Genomic DNA, 13,478 nt, shown 5'->3' on the forward strand with positions numbered 1-13,478 from the left:
TGTGATAGTCTGGGGTTGTTTTGCTGCTTCAGGACCTGAAAGGCATGCTGTGATAGATGGAACCATGAATTCTACTGTGTGCCAAAAAATCCTGAAGGAGAATGTCCGGCCATCTGTTCGTCTTGGGTGCTGCAGCAGGACAATGACCCAAAACACACCAGCAAATTCACCTCTGAATGGCTGAAGAAAAACAAAATGAAGACTTTGGAGAGGCCTAGTCAAAGTCCTGACCTGAATCCTATTGAGATGTTGTGGCATGACCTTAAAAAGGCGGTTCATGCTAGAAAACCCTCAAATAAAGCTGAATTACAACAATTCTGCAAAGATGAGTGGGCCAAAATTCCTCCAGAGCACTGTAAAAGACTCGTTGCAAGTTATCGCAAATGCTTGATTGCAGTTATTGCTGCTAAAGGTGGCCCAACCAGCTATTAGGTTCAGGGGGCAATTTCTTTTTCACACAGGGCCATGTAGGTTTTGAGGTTTTTTTCTCACTAAATAATAAAAAACATCATTTAAAACTGCATTTTGTGTTCAATTATGTTATCTTTGACTAATAGTTAACGGTTTTTGATGAGCAGAAACATTTAAGTGTGACAAACATGCAAAAGAATAAGAAATCAGGAAGGGGGCAAATAGTTTTTCACACCACTGTTTACAGCATACAGATCATGTAGAATGAAAGTAGGAAAAGGAGTGAATAAAGTCCTCAGTCAGAAGCAGCCTCGGAAGCCCACTTTTGCTCCTCTTATACTGACTTCTAAAGAGTTAAATGTGACATCATCTGAGCAGGGACGGATCAATAACTCATCACCTGCTATTGGCTGATGTAATGCTGGGGGGTCATACTTTCTGACCACCCAGCACAACAAGGCTAAGAGCTGGATAATGGAAGAGGCTACACAGGCTGCCCAGAGCAACTGCAGCTCTGGGCTTCTAAAAAGACGCAATGGCAGTGCAGTGCGACGTTGCACTGTTCTTGCGATAGCAAACATTCATACAGCTACAAGACAGAATGGAGTGAGGTAGCCAATAGCAACCGCAGCAATGGCTACCTCGCAAGGACAGGACTACGCTAGCTAAGCACAGGTGATCACGCTAAGCGCAACCTACCGAAACGTGATAAAAACTGACTAGCTGAACACAGGATATCAACAGTTCAAGTAAGTATATATCAGCGGCACTGATATATCACTGTAACACGAATACAAGGAAAATAACAAACGCTGACTCGAATATGTATATATTGGCAATGAACCAATATATAACATAAGCAAGGACTAGCTAGATCTGGACTGAAGCAATACAGCAAACTAACTAGGCATTAGGCAATACAAACAATACAAATTCTCTGCACTAGAAGGAGTACGTACAGTATATATGTCCCCGTGGGAAATCTATAATCATAGCTCCACAAGATAAATGAACTAGAAAGTAACAAGACAAGGAATATATTTCACAGTATCAAAGGACCCAGTAACAGCTTAGACAGAGCAGAAACTATGACGGGCGCGGTCTAAAAGGGGAGGCAGACTTTTATGCTGGCATCAGCTAATGGATGCAAGCATGCAAATCTCCACACAGCTGAATGGTAATCATTCAGTCCTAGCTGGCCTGATTACCATTTGCTAGCTGAAAGACTAGCATAACAAATGCATGCAGTAGTACTATGCAACAACATGCATGCAGGAAATCCAGGGCTATCTGGCTGCAGTTCAGCTGCAGTAAGCCATTGGTGGAATGATGACAGCATTCTGAGCTGCCCAGAACTGCAGAGCAATCACAAATGACAATGTGACCCACTGTGAATGCACAACCGAATGCAAGCTGACAAGCCAGAATTGTCCGTTTGCAGCTCCCAGAACAGAACACGCCACAGGAGAAATCCTTACAGTACCCCCCCACCCCCACCCTCTTTAAAGACGGCTTCCGGACGCCTATAGAAACCTGCACAATTCTCCCGAACAACCCAAACCAAAAAAACTGATGCGGAAAATCCAGCAAACTGATCTGACTGATAACTCATGAAGGTCAGGACAGCCCGACAAGACCAAATTCCAGAATCAGTCTCACCAAGACTGGACCAACCTACAGAACCATGCCCATCAGTACTACAACCCCCAGTGTGATACCCATCAGAACCGTGATTCCCAGGAAAAAAAAACCCGAAACTCTGAGCGATACCCACCACCTTCCAGGAACTGTCCAAAAATGCCAAACCTTTTGCAATGCCCACCGGAACTGTCCTTACCAACACAATACACACTGTTGAACCAGTCCAGGGCACCAGGACAAGTTTCCTCAGAAATCTCCCAGAACACTTTGAAGCTCCATAGAGATCCCAAGAGGTTAGACCACCATATAGGCTCACATGGAGAACTATCAAGAACCCCTATGGAACCTAGGGTAATTCCAGAGTCAGGGTTACAAGGACAAACATCAAGATCAGGGCTTTCAGGGACCAGAACCATCTCTGGGCATGCAGGCAGACTGGCAATATCAGACCATGCCTCCACTAAGGAAGCATCCGAGTATGCTGACACATTAGACACACTTGGGCATTCTGGCACACAAAGCACATCTGGGCACACTGGTACAAAAGAAACTTCTGGGCATGTCAAGGAACTGCAGACCTCAGAGTCAGTCATGATAGGACCGAAACCAGGACTGGGCAGAAAATCATCATGACTAGACTTCACAGCTACTGGACTCTCACTAAAGAATGCAGAATCAGACTTGGATGTCACTGATTCTAGCAAGGTTATTAACAAATCATGTTCAGGGGCATTAACAGGACAGGACAAATCTGATGTAAGCACCGAACTAGATAGGGGTTCCACAACTTCCCCTGGACTGGACAGAGACTCATCTAGTACACTGGATTGGAGCTCCAAAAGAGCTGCAAAACAAGTCAGTATTGCAGCAACCCCACTGAACTGGGCAAAACTGAGGAACTCACTGGACAGGAAGGGGACTCTGGAACCTCTGCCACACCGGCCAGAGAACCAGAATTTTCCAAGATACAAGGCAGGGTTTCAGGAACACTCACTAAACCGGGCGGAAATTCTGAGACTTCTATTATTTTTACCAGAGAGTCAGAATTATCCATGTTACAGGGCAAGACTTCTGAAACATTCAGAGGACAGGGCTAGAGTTCCCCAGCTGCTACAAGATCAGACAGGGACTCCACAAACTAATCCAAAACATGGTCTGACATACCACTGCTATGCGGACGACACCCAACTATATCTTTCCTTCAAGCCTGGTGTGACAGACCCAACTCTAACTATAAACGCCTGCTTACGTGAACGCAATGGATGGATGACAACTGGCTGAAACTGGATGCAGACAAAACGGAAGTCCTTCTCATCAGAGGGCAGCGCATGACAACAAAACAACGAAACTTGCAATCTTCACCACTGGGAATAGGGGGCACGGATCTACGCAGCTCTGATCATGTGCGTAGCCTAGGAGTTCTAATTGATGGAGATTTCAACTTCAGAACTCACATCTCTGCTGTGGTGAAATCATCCTATTTTCACCTGAAGAACATCGCAAAAATCAAGCACCTCATCCCCCCAGAAGTTCTACCAACTTTAGTTCATGCCTTCATTACCTCCCGTCTGGACTACTGCAATGCTCTCTACACTGGCCTTCCAAAAAAAGGTCTTATACCGCCTACAGCTGATACAGAATACTGCTGCCAGACTGCTAACCAACCAACCCCATCACTGCCACATAACACCAGTTCTGCACTCCCTTCACTGGCTACCTATAGAATGGAGGGTCCTATTCAAGATCGGCCTACTGGCATTTAAATCCCTGAATAATCTGGGCCCTGGATACATGAAAGATATGTTGCAGCTGCGTAGCAATCCCCGCATTCTCAGATCCACAGGTTCTAATAATCTAGTCATGCCCAGAGTCCACTTGGAAACTTTTGGTCCCAGAGCCTTCTGTCATGCTGCCCCTACGTTTTGGAACTCCTTACCTCAACAGATCAGGACAGCTCCATCCCTGGATGTGTTTAAATCCAGACTGAAAACCCACCTGTTCAGTTTGGCATTTGCAGAAATATAACTTTTGTTGTGTGAATACCTCGTTCTACTACTAATTACTGAATCTGAGAGAGCCTAAGTGCTTTGAGTCCTATGGGAGAAAAGCGCTATAGAAATGTTATTGTATAGTATTGTATTAGTAATATCAGACTGTGTACAGGGCAATGTATCCAAAATACCCGCTGACAAGGACAATGCTTCACTGGACAAAGATTCATAGAGTTTTATTAGAGTGGACTGTAATTCGAAGACCGCTGCTAAACAGATGAATATTACTGCAACACCAACTGAGGTAAGCAGTGCCTCTGAGTCCTCTACTAGAGATATTGAAGCATCCAAAGTACTGGGTAAAGCATAAGACTCTGCTATCTCAGCTTCACTGGACAGGATCACTGAACAGTCCATGTTGCAGGGCAGAACCATGGAAGCACCTGCTGGACAGCATAATGATTCTGTGACCTGAGCTTCATTGGACAGAACTACTGTGTAATTCATGGTACAGGGCGAATTTACTGGAACATTTTCTGGACAAGGCAATGATTCTGTGATTTCATGTTCACATAACAGATGCTCTGAACCATTCACGGAACCAGAGCGAGGTGTTGAAACAGGAAGATCAGGACACAATGTTTGCGCATCTGAACCACCGTTCAACTGTAAAATTGGACAATTCAGATGCTGGGGTTCTGAGGTTACTAAACATGATTGCTGAGACTCAGGAACTGATGTAGTGCATTTATTGGTGTCTGCTGGATCATATGGTTTGCAGGGTGCAAATCGGTAGGAATTTGTGTGTATTTTTTCGCAAAACGTTTTGCGATTAATTTAACAAATTCCAGGGGGTCATCAAAAACCTCCTTGTTTTCCTCAGCAACTTCCTCAGCCCAGGTTCTCATCTTGCTATCAAGCAGGTATAAGATAATAAACCTGGACTGCTTAAATGTTGTGGCTGATCTGAAGAAAGAACATGAATTCAAAATGTTGCAATTCTGCAAGAAATTCAAAAAAGACTTATTGCCACCATTATAACGGGCTAGAGAAGCAAGGCGTGCATCTGGAGCAAGGCTAGCAGGTGATGTCGTTGGTAGGGGCAGCAGAGAGACTGAATTGGCATTGGTTACTGAGTGTTGCTCACACTGACTTCCAGAGCGATCATTCAAGATCTCATTCCATGCTTCAATTAACGGGATCACAAAGTCATGCACACACAGATTCATTTCAATCAAAGAAAAAGCAGACTCAACGCATGCATGCAAAGTTATGTTACTCTTAGCAGTGTAAAATTCATAGAAATGTTCTCGATCATTCTCCAATTCATAAATCAAAGCTTCAATTTCCCATTTTTCAAACGGAGGATCCCATTCATTCTTGTCAGGAACTAAACAATTATTCCGGGCATAATTTACAGTTGGACCAGTCTGTAGGAAGCTAGCTGGAGTGGACTTGGCTTGGTTTACTCCTGACAGAGAATCAACTTGACTAACTGGATCATTACTAGGCACCTGATGCATGGTTGCTAAGGGCGATAACAAAACAGAATGAGCATTTTTCGTTACAGAAGGTAATTGCTTAGGGATTCTCAGCATCACAGGATCAAAAATGGAATGTCTTAAATTAGTGTGACTACACAAATGACTGGTTGCTATGGGCAATGACTCTGCAGGTTGATAAAGCTGATTGGAATCACCTGCATCCTGAATGTTTTTGGATACAGCTGACTGGCTAGCTGCCAGGAGTTAATTGAGAGGATATGGTAATGGGGATATTCTTAACCAGTTACGGATCACAAAAGCTATGCATTCTAGAGGCTTTTCTCTCAAATTAGAGTGATTCAAAACATCAATTGCCCAACCTTTGAACAGAATGTAAACAAACTGACCAGCCCAAGTAAAGACAGGTGTTGCTTGGAACTCTGGGTTTGACAAAAATCTAACACATTCATGCAAAAAATTGTCTGCAGTTTCAGGGTCAAGCTTTTCAAATCTCTTAAAAGACAGAGAACCATAACACATTGTGTGCAGTTTTAATTGATGGTTTTTATTGTTTAGTGAGAAGAAAAACTCTAAATCTACATGGCCCTGTGTGAAAAAGAAATTGCCCCCTGAACCTAATAACTGGTTGGGCCACCCTTAGCAGCAATAACTGCAATCAAGCGTTTGCGATAACTTGCAACGAGTCTTTTACAGCGCTCTGGAGGAATTTTGGCCCACTCATCTTTGCAGAATTGTTGTAATTCAGCTTTATTTGGGGGTTTTCTAGCATGAACCACCTTTTTAAAGGTCATGCCGCAACATCTCAATAGGATTCAGGTCAGGACTTTGACTAGGCCACTCCAAAGTCTTCATTTTGTTTTTCTTCAGCCATTCAGAGGTGGATTTGCTGGTGTGTTTTGGGTCATTGTCCTGCTGCAGCACCCAAGATCGCTTCAGCTTGAGTTGACGAACAGATGGCCAGACATTCTCCTTCAGGATTTTTTTGTAGACAGTAGAATTCATGGTTCCATCTATCACAGCAGGTCCTGAAGCAGCAAAACAACCCCAGACCATCACACTACCACCACCATATTTTACTGTTGGTATGATGTTCTTTTGCTGAAATGCTGTGTTACTTCTACGCCAGATGTAACAGGACACGCACCTTCCAAAAAGTTCAACTTTTGTCTTGTCGGTCCACAAGGTATTTTCCCAAAAGTCTTGGCAATCATTGAGATGTTTTTTAGCAAAATTGAGACGAGCCTTAATGTTCTTTTTGCTTAAAAGTGGTTTGTGCCTTGGATATCTTCCATGCAGACCATTTTTGCCCAGTCTCTTTCTTATGGTGGAGTCATGAACTCGGACCTTAATTGAGGCCAGTGAGGCCTACAGTTCTTTAGATGTTGTCCTGGGGTCTTTTGTGGCTTCTCGGATGAGTTTTCTCTGCGCTCTTGGGGTAATTTTGGACAGCCGGCCACTCCTGGGAAGGTTCATCACTGTTCCATGTTTTTGCCATTTGTGGATAATGGCTCTCACTGTAGTTCGCTGGAGTCCCAAAGCTTTAGAAATGGCTTTATAACCTTTACCAGACTAATAGATCTCAATTACATTACTTTTGTTCTCATTTGTTCCTAAATTTCTTTGGATCTTGGCATGATGTCTAGCTTTTGATGTGCTTTTGGTCTACTTCTCTGTGTCAGATAGCTCCTATTTAAGTGATTTCTTGATTGAAACAGGTGTGGCAGTAATCAGGCCTGGGGGTGACTACAGAAATTGAACTCAGGTGTGATAAACCACAGTTAAGTTATTTTTTAACAAGGGGGGCAATCACTTTTTCACACAGGGCCATGTAGATTTGGAGTTTTTTTTCTCACTAAATAATAAAAACCATCATTTAAAACTGCATTTTGTGTTCGATTATGTTATCTTTGACTAATAGTTTAAGTGTGACAAACATGCAAAAGAATAAGAAATCAGGAAGGGGGCAAATAGTTTTTCACACCACTGTATAACATAAGCAATGACTAGCTAGATCTGGACTGAAGCAATACAGCAAACTAACTAGGCAATACAAACAATACAAATTCTCTGCACTAGAAGGAGTACGTATATATGTCCCGTGGGAAATATATAATCGTAGCTCCACAAGATAACTGAACTAGACAGTAACAAGACAAGGAATATATTTCACAGTATCAAAGGACCCAGTAACAGCTTAGACAGAGCTGAAACTATGACGGGCGCGTTCTAAAAGGGGAGGCAGACTTTTATGCTGGCATCAGCTAATGGATGCAAGCATGCAAATCCCCACACAGCTGAATGGTAATCATTCAATCCTGAGCTGGCCTGATTACCATTTGCTAGCTGCAAGACATAACAAATGCATGCAGTAGTGCTATGCAACAGCATGCATGCAGGAAATCCAGGGCTATCTGGCTGCAGTTCAGCTGCAGTAAGCCATTGGTGGAATGATGACAGCATTCTGAGCTGCCCAGAACTGCAGAGCAATCGCAAATGACAATGTGACCCACTGCGAATGCACAACCAAATGCAAGCCGACAAGCCAAAACTGTCCATTTGCGGCTCCACCGCAATGGGCAGAACACGCCACAGGAGGGATCCTTACAGCTGATAAGAACCCGTGATATCATGACAAGCACAGTCTTTTACTGCGCATGCACTGGAAAATTCCATTTTCCAATGACCTGTCCCCTTGTTCTGTTAGGTGCAAGCAATCAGCTTGCACCTGCACATTAGCAGTCATCCCTGAAGGGTTTTCCCCCTCAGGTACTGGCTCTTTGATTACTTTTGCGCTGGAACCCTGAAGATTGGCCGCCTGTTCGCGGGCCTGGATGAGGAGCCTATCAGTGAGAAGGTCGGAGGATAAAAGAGTCGGCTGCGCAGTTCCAGCAGCCGACTGAAGACCAGCGTGCTTTCACCCACCTCGCCGGAATGGATGCGATTGCGGCAGCGGTATTGAGGCGCTCCAGGGAGGAAGACGGAGAGACATGGCTGAGGGAGCTGCTAGCTCCTGATGGCGGTGAATCTGCGGCAGTGGCGGCTCATTCAGCGCCGCCCGGTCAAGAAGAGAGCACTGTTCCTTCTGCTTCTCCCCAGCCCCTGTCACATGAGCGAAGCTCTAGCAGGGAGGGAGAGGAGTGGGAGGCACGCCGAGACTGGGCAAATGAAAGGTCTGCGGCCAACAATGAAGAGGAGGGTCTGGAGGTGGAGCCCTTTCGCCATGCTGGAATGGGAAAACGTCCCAGGAAGGCAAGAAGGGTGTTCTCTCTGCCCCCACAGCGAAGATACACACCCAGAGCTAAGCCTGGTGCAGCAAGGAAGGAAACCTGGGGGAAGCAGAGGCCAGCAGCATATGCCTCGGGCAGCCCCCCAGCAAGAAGATGTCACAGCTGCTGCAGTGCAGTTGGCTGGTCCTAGCCGGGCAGAGAGTCAGCAGGCACAGGAAAGAATCCCTGAGGGAGCTTCTCCGGGTGAGTGTAATAATGCTCAATCTTTTTCATTTATTAATTCTCGTTTGGATGAATTATTAAGCATGTTTAATACTTTGGCTGATAAGTTTAAGTCTCAGGGCGAGCTGAAGTCAGGTCAGGCTGATACTGTTGCTGCTTCTCCTGCTTCTGTTTGGATGCCCCTTAAGGATTCGCAAGTCTCACTGTCAGAGGTTCCGGTCCTTAACCACTTGCCGACCGCCCACAGCTGATTGGCGGCGGCAAGTACTGGGCCTGAACGACCGCAATACGCCCATCGGCGGTGGCGGCGGCAGGCGTGGTTAAAGGGCGGCAGCCCACCAGACAAGTAAAAAAAAAAAAAAACACTCTTTAGCCCACCAGACCCCCTGATCGCCCACCCCAGCCCTCAGAACCCCCCCCCCCCCCTGCTCACCCCAGCACACCTTAGTTTGCACACAAGCACCCCCATAAAAACCCATCAATCACTCCCTGTCACTATCTAGCGATGCTATACCCTAGGTTAGGTCCCTAACTGCCCCCTAGGGTCCCCTGATCACCCCCCCCCCTACATTTAGATCCCCCCCAGACCCCCCTCCCAGACCACCCCCCTGTATACTGTATACATTTGTATACAGCTGCCTTACCTACTGATCACCTGTCTATCACCTGTCTACCACCCCTTGTCACCACCACCCATCAGAGCAGACCCTAAACTGTCCCTTGGGGCACCTGATCACCCACCCAGACCCTCAGATTGCCCTCAGACCTCCCTCCTGATAACCCCCCCAGTGCATCGTTTACATCTATTCTCCCCTGCAATCCCTCACTGATCTCCCATCGTCACCCCCTGTGTCTGCCACCCATCAGATCAGGACCCAGTCTGCCCCTAATCAACCCCCCACACCCTCAGATCGCCCTCAGACCCCCCCAATCACCTTCCCAGTGCATTGTATTTGATTGTGCTGACATTGTATTTGTGCTGACATTATATTTGATTGTGCTGACATTATATTTGATTGTGCTGACATCATATTTGATTGTGCTGTAATTGTATTTGATTGTCCCATGATCGGCTTTGATTGCCCTGTGATTGCCCTTTGATTTCCATTTGATTGCCCTGTGATTGGCCTGTGATTGGCTTTGATTGTCCCGTGATCGGCTTTGATTGTCCCGTGATCGGCTTTGATTGTCCCGTGATTGGTTTGATTGCCCTGTGATTGCCCTGTGATTGGCTTTGATTGGCCTGTGATTGCCCTTTGATTTCCATTTGATTGGCCTGTGATTGGCTTTGATTGTCCCGTGATCGGCTTTGATTGTCCCGTGATCGGCTTTGATTGTCCCGTGATTGGTTTGATTGCCCTGTGATTGCCCTGTGATTGGCTTTGATTGGCCTGTGATTGGCTTTGATTGTCCCGTGATTGGCTTTGATTGTCCGGTGATTTGAGTGCCCTGTGATTGGCCTGCGATTGCCCTGTGATTGCCTTTGATTGGCCTTAATTGTTTCTGATTGCCTCTGATTCCCCACTCGCCACCACCCCCCTGTCACTATCCTAGTGATCTAAAAACAGTGGTCAGTGAAAACTGTCACTTTTTTAGTATCACTAGTGTTAGCAGTTAGGCCAGTTAGCTAGGCCCCTTATTAAGTGTCAGTTAGTGGTCAGCCCACTGCACCACAGTCACTAATTAGCGTCATCACTGTCGCTAATCAACATTGGTACTATATAGTATCTGTAAGTGATCATTACTGATCGCAGTCAGATCTATATTAGGGCCACTAGGATCCACAAAAAAATGCAGTGTTTGCCCGATTAGGCCTGATCGTTCGCCTGCACTTGCGTTCAGCCCGCCCCACCGCAGTGACAGAATTTTTTTTTCTGATCACTGCAAAAAACACTGTACAATAGCTGTGGCACTGTAAACATCAGTTTTGATTTTTTTTTTTTTTTAGCAAAACTCAGTGACCACAGCTTTCTACCTCTCAACTACTCCCTTTTGCTAGGTAGGTGCTCTTTTTTTCTGAGTAGTCTCAGAGGAATACCCCCTAAATTTAGCAGTCCACCATGGCAAGAAAGGGGTATTCCGATGATGAGGTTTTCAGGTACATGGCCCAGTCGGATGAGGACGATTGGGACACCTCATTCGACGAATCTTCCGGGTCAGAGTTTGAACCTGAATTGAGCAGTGGCTCACTGACCGATAGTGATGACGAGGTTGAGGTCCCGGCTAGAGCCAGGCGTACCACACCCCATGTTGTTGGACCGCAGGATCGGCCTCAAGGGCAGCAGAGTGGTGTTAGTGCTGGTCTGAGATTTCATGGTGGGGCAGGCACCAGCAGCACAACATCTCCTGGACCTAGCACCAGTACTTCCGTAGACCTTGGTGAAGTGGCGAGCATCAGCATGGAAGTTAAAACTGGTTAGGTGGCACGAGCAGTAAGATCCCAGTCACAGCCACCAAGAAGACGGGCTCGTACTACCCCTAGTTTACCAGAGGTGCTGGCAAATGCCAATTCCCTGATTCCGCCGCACCCGTACTTCCCCCTTTCACCGCCCAGTCTGGAGTCCAGGTGGAGACAGATAATCTAGGATCGGCCCTAGACTTTTTCTATCTGTTCTTCACCCAGGATCTCTTAGACTTAATCGTGGCAGAGACCAACCGTAAGGCCACACAATACATAACCGCCAATCCGGAAAAGTTCCTTGCCCAGCCTTTTCGGTGGAAACCAGTCCAAGTTTCCGAAATTAAAATTTTTTGGGCCTTCTTCTTCACACGGGACTATTAAAGCAGAATGTGTTGCGGTCTTATTGGTCTACGGACCCAGCATGTCATGTTCCCCTGTACTCTGCTGCCATGTCCAGGACACGATTTTAGAACATCCTGCGCTTCCTGCACTTCAATAACAACGAAACCTGTCATAGAAGTGACCATCCTGCTTTTGACCGGCTCTACAAAATTCAGCCCCTCATAGACCACCTGTCATCCAGATTTGCAGATGCTCATACCCCTGAACAGGACATCTGCGTAGGCGAGTCCCTCATACGTTTTACCGGGTGCCTTCGCATCAAACAGTACATCCCAAGCAAGCGCACCCGGTATGGGGGTGAAACTGTATATGCTCTGTGAAAGGGCCACAGGCTATACATCTTGTTTTAGGGTCTATGAGGGAAAAAACTCAAAATTGGAGCCGGTCGGATGCCCTGACTACCTGGGGAGCAGTGGAAAGGTTGTGTGGGACTTGGTGTCACCCTTGTTCCAGAAGGGGTACCATCTTTATGCGGACAATTATTACACAAGTGTGGCCCTCTTTCAGCACTTAAAAATAGAACAAATCTGATGCTGTGGCACCGTGTGGCCTAGTCGCCGGGGCTTCCCCCAACGGCTCATTACCACCAGACTTGAACGGGGGCAGAGAGCCGCCTTGTGTGCTGACGACCTGCTCGCGGTGAAATGGAAGGACAAGAGGGACGTTTACTTTCTGTACACCATTCACGCAGACACGACAGTTGAAATTCAACGGCGAACTGAGGTAATTGAAAAACCCCTTGTCGTCCACGAGTATAATACTAACATGGGAGGGGTGGATTTCAGTGACCAGAGGTTAGCGCCCTATTTAGTCGCCCGAAAAACAAGACGCTGGTATAAAAAAAGTGTCTTTTTACCTCATTCAATTGGCAATTTACAACAGCTTTGTTCTCTACAGTAAGGCTGGGAGAACTGGATCGTTTCTACAATTTCAGAGACAGATCACTATGGAACTCCTGTATCCAGGAGGTGCCGTGGCCCAACCCCAAGATGCAACTAGCCGGCTGCATGGAAGGCATTACGCCTATCCAATTCCGAGTACCCCAGGTCACCGAATCAGAACAAAACGTTGTCGTGTCTGCAACAGTGCTGGAATAAGGCGTGACACCACTGTTTATTGTCCCACCTGTCCTGACCAGCCTGGCCTATGCCTAGGGGAGTGTTTTGAGAGGTACCACAAGCAGGTACACTATTAGAGAGTACGGAATTCCAGACACAGCGGTAGGCATACAAGGGTCTCTCAGTGCTATTTCACACTGCTGCGATGCGTTAGGGCAAAATGCCTAGCGAAAGTCACACTTTGCGGTCCCCCCCTACGCCGGAAGTGCTTGACTTAACGCTAGTGCATGCCTACATTACTGCGGCAATTTCGATCGGCCCGGAAGTCATGTTAGTCTATGGTGACGCAGTTCATTACTAGGCCGAATGCTACTCTTGTGGTATTCCCTGAAGGTCTGTTTTGGACGATACGGTGCGACGGGCTCGACCCACTGGATATGTCAATATACAGTGTGAAACCAAACATCTGGTTTCGAGAGACCGTAATACACAGGGCTGCCAGAAACCTCTCCTTTCACTTAGGAAAAAATGCGTAATGTACTTCGCCACAACTGTGTGCGATTTGCACTTCACACATTGTCCAATGGGGGAGGAGAGGTTTGTCCTCGGGAGGTAAGTTA

General features: G+C 46.4%; 1 protein-coding gene across 14 annotated transcripts in view; it reads right to left on the minus strand.

Annotated features, from left to right (window-relative positions):
* Positions 1 to 13,478, minus strand: part of CTNND2 (catenin delta 2) — a 2,713,436-nt gene that overhangs the window by 1,164,138 nt on the left and 1,535,820 nt on the right. The window lies entirely within an intron of this gene.

This window comes from Hyperolius riggenbachi, chromosome 5, assembly GCF_040937935.1.
Source record: "Hyperolius riggenbachi isolate aHypRig1 chromosome 5, aHypRig1.pri, whole genome shotgun sequence".
Lineage (NCBI taxonomy): Eukaryota > Metazoa > Chordata > Amphibia > Anura > Hyperoliidae > Hyperolius > Hyperolius riggenbachi.